Genomic DNA, 12,495 nt, shown 5'->3' with positions numbered 1-12,495 from the left:
GCTTTAAAATAACCACTCTTGCCTATGGTACGTGATTCACATAAAAATAAACTGCTGCCAATTGTACTGATTAGTTTATTATTATCACCATGTACAGGAATAAAAAATAGAGAGGATAATATTTAACTGACACAAACATTTAATAGATGATTATAGATATTTCTTGCATGTGTACCACTATTCCCATAGGAGCCACTGGAGCACTGTCCAGGTCCTCCCCAAATACTTTGCCCAGCAGATGAGCACATGGGCTCATTCACTTGTTTCTCCACAAATCAGTCTAGTTGATTTTTTTTTTCAATTTTTGAAGAATTGGGATAGTGATAGGGTAGATAAGGAACTATGTATACTAAGGACTTTGTCTAATCTTTAGAACAAGTTTTATCGGAGTCTTTGCTTAAATCAAACAGTGGACTTCAGCTTTAAGCAGTAGCATGACTACTGCACCATAGATAGGCTTGTCCACTCCTACTTCCACCATTGCCTATCCTTACCACCCCAAACCCCCCCCCCTTAACCAAATAAACGTTACAAAAAACATGACACCATTTTTGGAGTAAATGGCCAACATGGCCTTTTATTAACAACTTCACAATTTACATACATCAACCGTTCCTTAACGAAACCAAAGAATTGTTGTTGGTCTTCAAAGGCACCCACAAACGATCCAAAATGCACCTGCGGACAACCCTATACACTAGGCCTCCAGCCGCAACCAACCAGCTCGGAGACAACCATACCGTCCGCAGTGCAGCACCACCACCTTCCAGCTAAACCTTGGTTAACTGGGAATATCCACCGGGCCCCCCATACCTCGGATGGGGTCCCACACCATTGTTTTCCTTCCAAGATGAGAACCGCCTCCAAAGACCAACAACCGCCACAGCACGCTGGGTAAACCCTTACCCATGCGTGCCACGCCACAAACGAACCGCCCGTAGAATGCCGTCCTGCAGCTCCAGGGACCACAAATCCGTGCCCACCGCATTCAAATGCACTCCATCACTGCGAAGGTACCGCCAAGTATCCACCTCCAACTCCACATGCCGAACCACCAATCCCCCATTACGACTAAAAAAGCGCCCCACCTCCCGGTTGACCTTAATCCTGGCCTTGTTGAGCCGCTCCACCGACCGCGCCAAGCGCCAAGAAGTGCGGGCGACCATGTCAGACCACACCACCACCAGCCCCGGAAACTCACGCCGCAACAGAAGAAAATCCAGCTTGACATCTCTAACCAGCTCCCGCATGGACCTACCCCCCAAATCGTTGCCACCCGCGTGAATCACCAACACATCCGGTGGCCTATCCAGCCGCGCAAAACGCCGCACCTCTGGCACAACACGACTCCACAACATGCCCGGCACACCTAACCAGCGGACACAAACCTCCCGTCTATCCAACCCCAGCTGCCTGCCATTGGGCCGAACAACCGCCCGCCTGGCCCCCCAAAAAACATACGAGTGACCCAGGATCCACACCAGGCACACCGCTCCACCTGAAAGAAAAGAAACAATACCGCCAGAACAAAACAGCACAGGGACAGAAACGCAACAACCTCCCACAACCCAAACCACAGGACCGCCCACTAAGCCCGCAACAAATGCGGCCGAACGTACAGGCGAAATCTCTGGGAATCCCACCTACCTATGCGCTGCACCACATCCTCCGACAGCCCCCACCTGGCCGCCTCCGTAGCAGCCCCTATCCTAAACGAGTGCGACGCATACAAAGACGCATCCAAACCAGCAGCCGTCAAACACCGGCGAAAAACCGCCACAAACTGAAAACGCGTTAAAGGGGAGCCATCAACATGCCTGAAAAAGGACCCCCACCCCCCAGGGCGACGGGACAAAAATTCCCGAACCGCCTGAACAGGGCACACCAGTGAACCCGGAAGAGCGAAAAAACGCACCTTCGCACCCCTGCCCAATTGATCCGTCTTAGACCGACGGACCAGAACCTCCACCCAATCTTCGGAGCACACAACCTCCTCCACCAACAACCCCCCAAGAACCGACTTGGACGGACTAACGAGCTCCCCAATGCGCAAAGCCCCAAAAAACGCCACCGCAAAGGCAGCCCGAAATAAAACCACCTCAAAATCCGAAGAACACACAGTCCGCAAATGCTCAAACAAAGACCCCAACAACTCGAACGACACCGGACGACGAGAATCCCTACAACGATGAGCCCTCCGATAACCCCGCAAAGCCGGTCGAACCCAAAAATCCTTAGTAAAATCCCTACACCCTTGCAACTTAAAGAAAAACGCCAATGCCGCTAGACGGCGATCCACTGCGGACGCCGACACCCCCCGCTCCAAACTCCGCGCCAAGAAGTACAACACCGCCACACGCACCTCCGGCCCCCAGGGATCAATAGCTACCAGCCCCAACAGCTCCAGCCATTCCCGCCAGACCGTAGAGTAAGCAGACCAAGTCGCCTCACTCACCGACCGCCGGATCCACCCCGCAACGACTCCAAGGCAATCTCCCACAGCCAGTCGGGACAAGGAACCCCGTGTTGCTCCGCCGCCGGCGCCAACTCCCGGAATTTGTCCCACTGAAAACGAGACAAAGCGTCAGCTAAGGTGTTGTCAACCCCAGGGAGATGTACCGCATGAAGAAAAACATTCAGCTGCAAGCAACGCAACACCAAGTGGCGAAGCAGGGCCACCACCGGTCGGGAAGAAGCCGAGACCCTATTGATGACCTGAACCACCCCCAAATTGTCGCAGTGAAAACGCACCTTTTGATTCCGAAAATTCTCCCCCCAAACCTCAACCGCCAAAACCACTGGAAACAATTCCAACAGCGCAAGGTTACTGAGAAAACCTGCCTCCCGCCAGGAAGCCGGCCACGAGGCCGCACTCCACCGACCCCGGAAATAGGCCCCGTATCCCGCAGAAGCCGCCGCGTCCGTGAACAGCTCCAAGTCAAAATTACTAACCGGGCCCGACATCCAAAGCGCCCGGCCGTTGAAAGAATCCAAAAAGGTGTGCCACAACTGCAAGTCCTCCCGATGCTCCCGAGTCAGCCGAATGAAATGAAAAGGGGAGGCAATACCCGCCGTCGCCGCCGCCAACCGGCGGCAGAACACCCGACCCATCGGCAGGATCCGACAAGCAAAATTAAGTTTTCCCAACAATGACTGCAAGGGCCGCAGCTGAATTTTACGCTTCCCCTGAACCGCACGAATTTCACCCTGAAGGGCCAACAGCTTCTCTTCCGGCAGCCGGCACTCCATGGCGCCAGCATCCAAAACAATGCCCAAGAAAGTCATCACCGAAGCCGGACCCTCCGTCTTGTCAGCCGCCAAAGGAATCCCGAAACGGTCAGCAACGTGCTGCAACGTAGCAAGCAAAACCGCGCACACCCCGGAAGCCGGCGGACCCACGCAAAGAAAATCATCCAAATAATGGATGACCGAATTCACCCCGGAAACATCCCGAACCACCCACTCCACGAACGAACTGAACTTCTCAAACAGCGCACAAGAGATAGAACACCCCATGGGCAAACACCTATCAACGTAAAACGCGCCCTGCCAACGGCAACCCAAAAAACGAAAACTGTCCGGATGAACCGGCAACAGCCGGAACGCCGACTCAATGTCGGACTTCGCCATGAGTGCACCGCGCCCATATCGACGAACCCAGAACACTGCCGCATCAAAGGACGTGTAAGACACCGAACACGACTCCGGATCTATAGCGTCATTCACCGACCCCCCCTTAGGGAAGGACAGGTGGTGAATTAACCGAAACGCATTTGGCTCCTTCTTAGGCACAACCCCCAAGGGAGAAACCACCAGATCCGCAAACGGCGCACAAGTAAACGGACCACCCATACGACCCAACCCCACTTCCTTCCGCAACTTAGCCGAAACCACCTCAGCATGCTGCAAGGCCGACCGTAAGTTCCGAGCTAAGGGGGGGACCAAAGTCAAAGTACAGGGGATGCGAAAACCCTCCAAAAAACCAGCCGTCAGCAGCACCGCCGCAGCCCGATCAGGATATCTATTTAAGAAAGGCTCCATCCTTTCCACCCGCACCGGCGTCGTCCCTCTTACCCGCAGGCTCTCCGGGAGGGCCTCTACCCCGCCTGAAGCAGCGCGAGAAAGGATGGGATCCACCGCACCCGGAACACTCGTGCCTAAACCTACAGGACCCTCCAAAACGACAAGTGCCCTCCTGGAACTGCCAGCAGAAACCCCTACGCTTGGCGGCCGATTGTCCCGGGGAAAACGAACCACCGGCCCCGCCCTGAAAAAACGGACCAGGAGCCCGCGGCGGCGCCATGAGCCGCATCCAAAGGCCAATGTCCTTGTGGTCCCAACGCAAAGACGGGCGAACAGCCCTCCGCTGCCTAAACTGCTCATCGTACCGAAGCCACGCAGACCCGCCGTAAACCCTGTGAGCCTCACTAATGGCGTCCAGGTAACAGAACAACGCCGAGCAATGCTCCGGAGCTTTCTCCCCAATGACACTGGCCATGATTGCGAAAGCCTGCAACCAATTCGCAAAAGTACGGGGAATAAGCCGAAAACGCCGCCGCTCCGCATCCTCCCGTCTACCGTCATCAACCCGGGACCCATCAAACGGAAAACGCTCCAAAGGCAAGAGCGTGAATATGTCCACATACTCCCCGTTCCAAATTTGTTCCCGCACGGCCGACTGCAAATGCGCACCCAAGGGGCCCTCAAAACACACATACACTTCCCCCTTCGCAGAGTCCGCCACGCCGACAGGTCCGGACACCCCCGAACCCTCCCCCAAAAACGCGGAAGGAACCGCAGAACCCATAATCCCAGACTCCGCGGAAACCACCCCAGGCCCAGAACCAAGCGGAGAAGAGACCCCCAGGCCCCGCACTACCCCGCTGTCCCGTCCCGGAACCGCGAGCCCGTCCCCACCGGCCGGCGGGAGCCACGCAGAAACAGGCCCAGGGGTCCCAACACCGCCCCGCTCCAGCCGCCGCACCAAGTCCCGCAAACCGGAAAGTACCTCCCCGAGACCCCCACCAAAACCAGACAGGGGAACGCCGCCAACGACCGCCGCCGAGGCCGCACCCACCGGGGCGGCCTGACCGCCCCCCAGCAGATCCCGCAACGCAGAAGAAAAAGAGACAGACACAGGAACAGATAACTCACCAGGCTGCCTAGGAGATGTCCCATCAGCCGCGCACTCCCGCCCCATCGATGAAGAGCGACGAGCCGTCACCCCCGCATCGGGTTCAGACAGCTCGCCCTCCGACCTCTCGTCCACCACTTGACGACCGGATGGCCTCCCAGTCCCAGGAGCCACGGGTCCCGCAGGGTTGTGCCGCTCCCGACTCTGCCTCTGGGCACCAGCCATGCCTGTCGCCAGCCCTGGGCTCCGTCCAGCAGCACTCCGCCCAGCGCTGCACGTCTTCTTCCGGCTTCTGGGAGCCCCGGCTCCCGACCGTCCAGGGGGCCCACCAGCCGCATCAGGGGACAGCCCAGCAGCCGCAGCTGACCGCCTCCCGCGCCGAGCTCCCTCCCTGACAGGCACAATGTCAGCGGAGGAGCCGGTAAAAGCACTCCCTCTCCTGCCGCCACGCCGTGCGGGCGGGGGGGAGGGACTAGCAGACGAAAACCCCGCCCGCCGAGCGCACTGCACGTCCTCCTCTCCGTGTGGGCGGGGGGGAGGGGCCACCTGGCGAAACCCCGCCCACCGGACTCACGACACGGCCTCCTCTCCGCGCTGGCGGGACGGAGGGCCCACTCGGCAAAGCCCCGCCCGCCGAGCGCACTCCACGGCCTCTTCTCTGTGATGGCGGGGTGGAGGGGCCACCCGGCGAAACCTCGCCCGCCGAGCACACCACGTGTCGTCCTCCTCTCCGTGCGGGCGGGGGGGAGGGGCCACCCGACGAAACCCCGCCCGCCGAGCTCCGCCATCGCCGGGGATTCCTCCCGGCACCGCCGCTAGCAGAGGCCAGTGAGCGCCCTGCCAGCGGGGCCGGAGGGTCCCGAGGGGGGCTCCCAATGCGGCGCTGAGCTCCAGGGGGCGGGGCCGGACTAAAGCGCTCCGGAGGCCTAGACCTCCGAGCACGTGGGCGCCCCCGCCCCCCCGCTGCTGGTGACAAGACCGGGTCTCCCAACAGATCAGAGACCCGGCCCTGCAACCAGCCCATACCTCGCTCCTCCGCCGCCTCCCGAAGCTGCGCCACCAGGGCCTCCATGCCGCAGGTCAGATAGGAGGGGGAATTGCAGGACCCAGCTCAAATGAAGCTCTGGTCCTTGCACTCATCCAGCTGCAATGACGCCCCTTCCGCAGCAACCCCCACCCTACGGTGCCACAGACACCTCCTACACTCCACGTCTGCCAATCCAATTATTCCCAATCCCATTCCCCACCCCTTGGAGCTAAATTTTTTAACCCTTTCCGTTCCCAACCACTCTGGGCCTAGTCATGTATGCCCTGCGCTATTTCCATTCTTCCCTATTCGCTACGGGCATTTCTTTAACAGCAGTAAATTCTTTACAGCCCTTAGCAGTGTCTCTTTAAGTAGTAATAGGCAGATGGACAAAGATGTTCCCTTTGCTAAACCTGCAACTGACTTCCTAACACCAGAGGGGGTTGAACAGCACACGGTCTCTAAGATCCTTAGCGATGTCTGTACTCACAAGGCCCAAGAGCAACTGGATGCTTTCCTCCGTGATACCAGAGGCCCATGGCAGCAACTGCCTGGGAGGCAATTGCCCTCCCCCAGGCTTGGGCAATCCTAGCCAGGAAAACCCAAGAACTCAGTATGCTCACTGAATATATACAGATACCCAGCATGCCTTGGAGCCTCTCACTCTCTGATAGACTGAGGCTGTATCAATATTCATGCTGCTCCACACCTATCATCCAGAAACATCTGCAGTCTCCTGGATACAGAAGAAGCTAGGCAGACTAGCAGGACTTGAGCACACAGAGCAGACCTCACTAGATAGTCACATTTCACTCAGTACAGAGAGGTAGCTATACTTTTACCTAGCAGTAATTTCAGCCACTCTGCCTACAGAGTGACAACTAGATTTACCTATTAAAAACATAACTAATCCTATCTACCTAATCCTTGGACCTACACAGGAGGATGCTACACATGTCATAAACTGTATTATGAGCATACAATACAAGCTCTACTCCTAACATATTTGTGCCACTTTTATAGGAGACCTGCTTTGTAGAAAAGTACAGTATAGAAAAATACTTTAGTAATACATTGTTTTTTGTTTTTAAATTCAGTTAAAATATCTGTGTGGTGACATGTCACATATTAACCAAAAATGGGCCAATGTCATAGTTTGCGAATCAATTTACTTCTCTCTATGCTGAACCAAAAGGTAAGTGTAAATAGAGCCAGTAGGAACATATTCATGACCATTTCTATTATTTTTCACCTAAACTAAGTTGTTCATGTGGAAATGCCATAAAAGATGATGACTTTCTTCACCCAGGAAACCCACCTTGAAGTATCTTCCACTGTAATCTGACCAAAGCTAGCTCATAAGATCTGAAGATTTTCTATGACACTGCTCTGTACAACATAGCAGAAAAGATTCAAGCAGGAAAGTTGACACTTTAATAACTTTAGTTGAGAGTTTCAATATGAATCAATGCAAGATTGTTGTGACCCCAGATCATGGGTTAATTATCTACCAAGCAAGGTCCATCAGCAGTGTGGACCAGTCAGAAGGTTAATTACATCCCACTGAATGCTCTCTTGAGTAGTGAGGGGATTAATTACTCTTTGACCCATCTCAATGATGTCAACATGCTCTGAGACAAGTGAGTACATCAATCAAACATATTTGTACCCAGCAAAGTGGGAATAGCAGGGTTAATTCTTGTATTTCCAAAAAAAACTAAAGTTTTCCATTTAAGAACAGAAGAAAAAGTTGAAATGGGTTGCCAGGCTGCTCTGCTGTAAAAATAAATAGCAGACCATTTGAATACTTTATTCGATAATGATTAATGTTGGCCTGAACACCCCCATATTTAGTGCGTGGTCGAACGTTCAAACCTAATGAACGTTCGACTGCGATCTTTAAACTTAATGCAAGTCTATGGGACTCTAACTTGTAAGTGCCCATTTTGAAGGCTTGTATGCAAGTTATTGGCCATAAAACGGGTATGAGGACTTGGACACTGCCCTAAGGGACATGAATCAGTGAAAACAAAATTTTTTTCAAAAAAGTTACATTTTTTACAGGGGCAGTCATTTTTCATTGCTTAAAAGAAAAAAGAAAAATTCCTTTAAATATCATGCCTGGGGGTTCTCCTTAAACCACCTGCAAAGTTGCACATCTGTACAATGTATAGAACCTGCTGCAACAGACTGACACAGTTTTTTAAAAAATGACCCTTTAGGTCTGGAAAGAAGGTTAGGAGAGACCCCACAGTAAAAAATGTTTTTAAAAAAAGTGCATGGGGCTCTCCCTAAAAGCAAGGCCAGGTCCTTTAGGCCTGGAAGGACTTCTAAGGGGAGCCCCACCCCCCAAAAATGGGGGAAAAAAGCCTGGGGTCCCCCCTAAATTCCTACCAGACCCTTGATCTGAGCACAGGCCTGGAAGGGTAGGAAAGGGGGGATGATCGAGCCCCCTCTCCCTGTGACTTACCTTGCCATGTGCCCTCAGCATTGGGACAAGGACCTCTTCCCCACAACCCTGGCCCAGTAGTTGTGGAGGTCTGTGAGCAGGGGGGCTCATTAGTATCAGGGTAACCCTTTAAATAAGGGGACACCCTGATGCTGCTCCCCCTTGTGAATGAACCCCTACCCATACCCATTCACTAAAGGGTTAAATTCAGTAAAAAAAATAGATACCAGTCTTTTGAAAAATTCCTTTGATTGAACAAAAAACAAAACAGTTTTTGACTTTTCTTTTAATAAAGAAGTCCTTAAAAAAAAAAAAGCCAAAAAAATGGTTCCATCATTGTAATCCATTGTTAATCACGCCACTCAGCGTTGTCACAACGCTGCTGACTCGCCGAAATACAAAGAACCCGACTACCGCCAACCCATCCACACCCACTGCAATATGACAGGTCTGACATTTGCCGAACAGATGTAAACAAATAGGTGTGGCTAGTGGTGACATCACCACCGATGTCACTGCTAGCCCTGCCCAATTGTGTACATCTGTCAGACCTGTCATATTGAGTTGACTGCTCAGTGGGTGAGGATGGGCCGGTGGGTGTCGGCTTTTTTTATTTTGGCGAATTGGCATTGTTGGGACAACGCTGGACGCCATGATTGACGATGGATTACATTGATGGAACCATTTTTTTTTGCTTTTGTTTTAACCACTTGCCCTCCAGAGGATTTACCCCCCTTCCTGACCAGACCATTTTTTGCGATATGGCGCTGTGTTACCTTAACTGACAACGTCATGCAACGCTGCACCCAAATGAAATTTATGTCCTTTTTCTCACAAATAGAGCTTTCTTTTAGTGGTATTTGATCGCCTCTGCATTTTTTTTTTTGTGCTTTAAACAAAAAAAGGCCGACAATTTCACAAAAACAATATTTTTTACTTTTTGCTATTAAACATATCCAGTAAAAAAATTAAAAAAATCAAATTTCGTCAAAAATTTAGGTCAAAATGTATTCTGCTACATGTCTTTGCTAGAAAAAATTCCAATACATGTAAATTAATTGGTTTACGTGAACGTTATAGCGTTTTTACAAATGGTGGTATAGACACTGGATTTTTTTTCTATACTAGTAATGGCAGCGATCAGCAACTTATAGCAAGCCTGCGGGACTGCGACGGGCATTCTGACACTAGGGGGGAATTGACTAACTGTCCCTGACAGCCCCAGTGACACCAATACAGTGATCAGTGCTAATATAAATCACTGACACTGTACTAATGACACTGAACAGGAAGGGGTTAACATCTGGGGAGATCAAAGGATTAACTGTGTGCTGTGTGTGTGTTTTACAGTGTAAGAACACTGCTTAGTATGGCTCTGCTATGCAGAGCCATACAAAGCAATGTGCAGGAGCTGACAGGGGAGAGATCTGTGTTGTTTACATACAGGTATCTCCCCCGTCAGTGATACTCGGCGATCGTCGGGTGCCGGCTGGGAATCACTGGCCAGGACCCGGTGATCGACAGCTGAGGCCTCCAACGGTGGCATGGGTAGGGTTAGCACACTGCTCACGCACCAGGAAATGCAAAATCAGGTATATATATGGTTAAGGACTTTTCAAAAACTGTTTTTTTTTTTTTGTTCAATTAAAGGAATTTTTCAAAAGTCTGGTGTCTTTATTTTTTCAAAATTTAACCCTTTAGTGAATGGTTAGAGGTACAAGTATCGTGATGCTAATGAGCCCCCCCTTCTCACAGACCTCCACAACCACCGGGCCTGGATTGTGCAGAAGAGGCCCTTGTCCTCATGGGCATGGGTACACTGTCCCAATACCGAAGCTTCGGGGGGGGGGTCGCTTGATCACCCCCCCTTCCTTTCTGCCCTGCCAGGCCTGTGCTTGGATCAAGGGTCTGAAAGGAACTTAGGGGGGATCCTAAAAGGCCTGGTATGGCTTTTAGAGAGAACCTCACGTGCTTTTTTATTTTTTACTGTGGGGTCCCTCCTAACCTTCCTACCAGACCTAAAGGACCTGGTATGGATTAGAGGGGGGGGGACCCATGCGGTATCTTTTTTTTAAATATATTTTTTGTTTTATTGTTGGTTTTTTTTTTATATTATTTTTTAAATGATTATTTATTTATTTATGTATTTATTTATTCGGAGAGAGTATTCTCCACTCTGTCTTCGGCAGTGTCCAGCAACACACTGCATAAGGCTGCAGTGGAAGAAGCCATATATAGTGTGGGACGTGGACTTATCTGTGAGCCATGATTGGCCAAAGTCACGGTGACTTTGGCCAATCATGGCTTTCACAGTGCATTGTGCTGTGATTGGCCAAAGCATTGCACTTGACTTGTGGTCAGGTGCATTGCTTTGGCTAATCATGGGTCTGACAATGTTCTCATGGCTCCCACAAACGCCCTTACCGTTCATGTGTTCTGCGAACACACGAACGGCCGTTGTTCAAACCTAGCACTAATAAGGATGCCTAAAGACTGCTGGTTGAGATGTGTTTCTCTCTAATTCTATGTTTTTTGTTTTGTTTTGTTTTGTTTTGTTTTTATGAGAGAATTACTAAACTCAAGTGGCAGTTATAAGGGGGGGGGGAGTAAAAGAATTAATGAGGAAATAATCCCTTTAACAAGCATTAATAGTCCCCATACAACACATTTCACCTATTTTTTCTAAGTTGTAATAGAAAAGCCAAAAATTAAGGATTTATGAGTTCTTTATAGATAACATTGATTTAATAATTTTATTAAAAGTGGTGAAACTTTATAGAACAAATGGTTATAGGTCTAAAGTGATGATTAGAGCCTGGCATAGAATTATTTTTCTTATGGCCAAACTTACTTTAATTCAGTCAAGATCGTAAAGTATTAAATCCATTTTCAAAGACAACTTGCGCAAATGTCCTAATCCCAGGGCATAAAACCCCAATCATCAAAATCTCAAATAACCTTTAACATGTTAATGTAATTTCAAAAGCAATTTTCCTTGTAAATCTGCAATTTTTAAAATAAAACCCAATGATGTTTCATTAAAAAAAAAAATGTCCCTCTTTATACATCAGTCATCAATCATGATGCCCGCCCACTCGCCAGGAATAAAAAAAAAACAGTGACTTGATGCACACAAAAATCCTGACAGTTCCACAAGCTCCCCGAGCTGTCATCAGTTATATAAGGGAAGGGGCAGAGATGATAGTGACATCATTGACCAACTATGGCCAGTGGCTGTAGTCGGGCATTGATGTCACTGCTATCCCCACCTCTTTCTTTAGTTTGCCTGGATTCCCATTGATATCGGTGGTTCCTAGAGATGTAATGGGTGCAAGCACCATTGGCTTCCTTAAGAACCAGTGACAGCAGGAAGCTGCCATTTACTGTATTTAGGGAGGATCGGACCAAACTGTTGGCTCATCCCTATGAGACAAGGCAATAAAGTGGAGGTATGAAATAAGCATCATCTGATGACTGAATTTTGTCCTTTATCTATCAAGGAGAACTGTGAGCTACACCAAAATTACATCTCAGTTAAAATGTACCTGAACATACACTTTACTTTTTAAATTTTCCTCTATAAAATTACCTTATACCACATTTATTTTTCAATTTGCTTTGACTCCAATACATTTTAGCCTTGCCCCCCATTCCAGCATGTATTTTATTTGTTTCTTATATTTACATTTTTAGATGTTTTCAAACTACCCATGTAATGTTTTGAGTTCTCTTCCTCTGCATAATTTTCCAACATTGGGCATAGACTGCTCAGTGATACAGAGTACGGATATTGGTAGAATTGTAGAAAACCTAGTGCGCCCTTGGGCACACAGAAGGAAGCATATTGTGCTAAATTGTGGATGTGGCCAACAGTAAGAAGAACAG

This window comes from Staurois parvus, unplaced genomic scaffold, assembly GCF_062004578.1.
Source record: "Staurois parvus isolate SC_StPar_1 unplaced genomic scaffold, SC_StPar_1.0 ptg000006l, whole genome shotgun sequence".
NCBI classification, from domain to species: Eukaryota; Metazoa; Chordata; class Amphibia; order Anura; family Ranidae; genus Staurois; species Staurois parvus.
The sequence above is the reverse complement of the archived record's forward strand: the minus strand, read 5'-3'. Positions refer to the sequence as shown.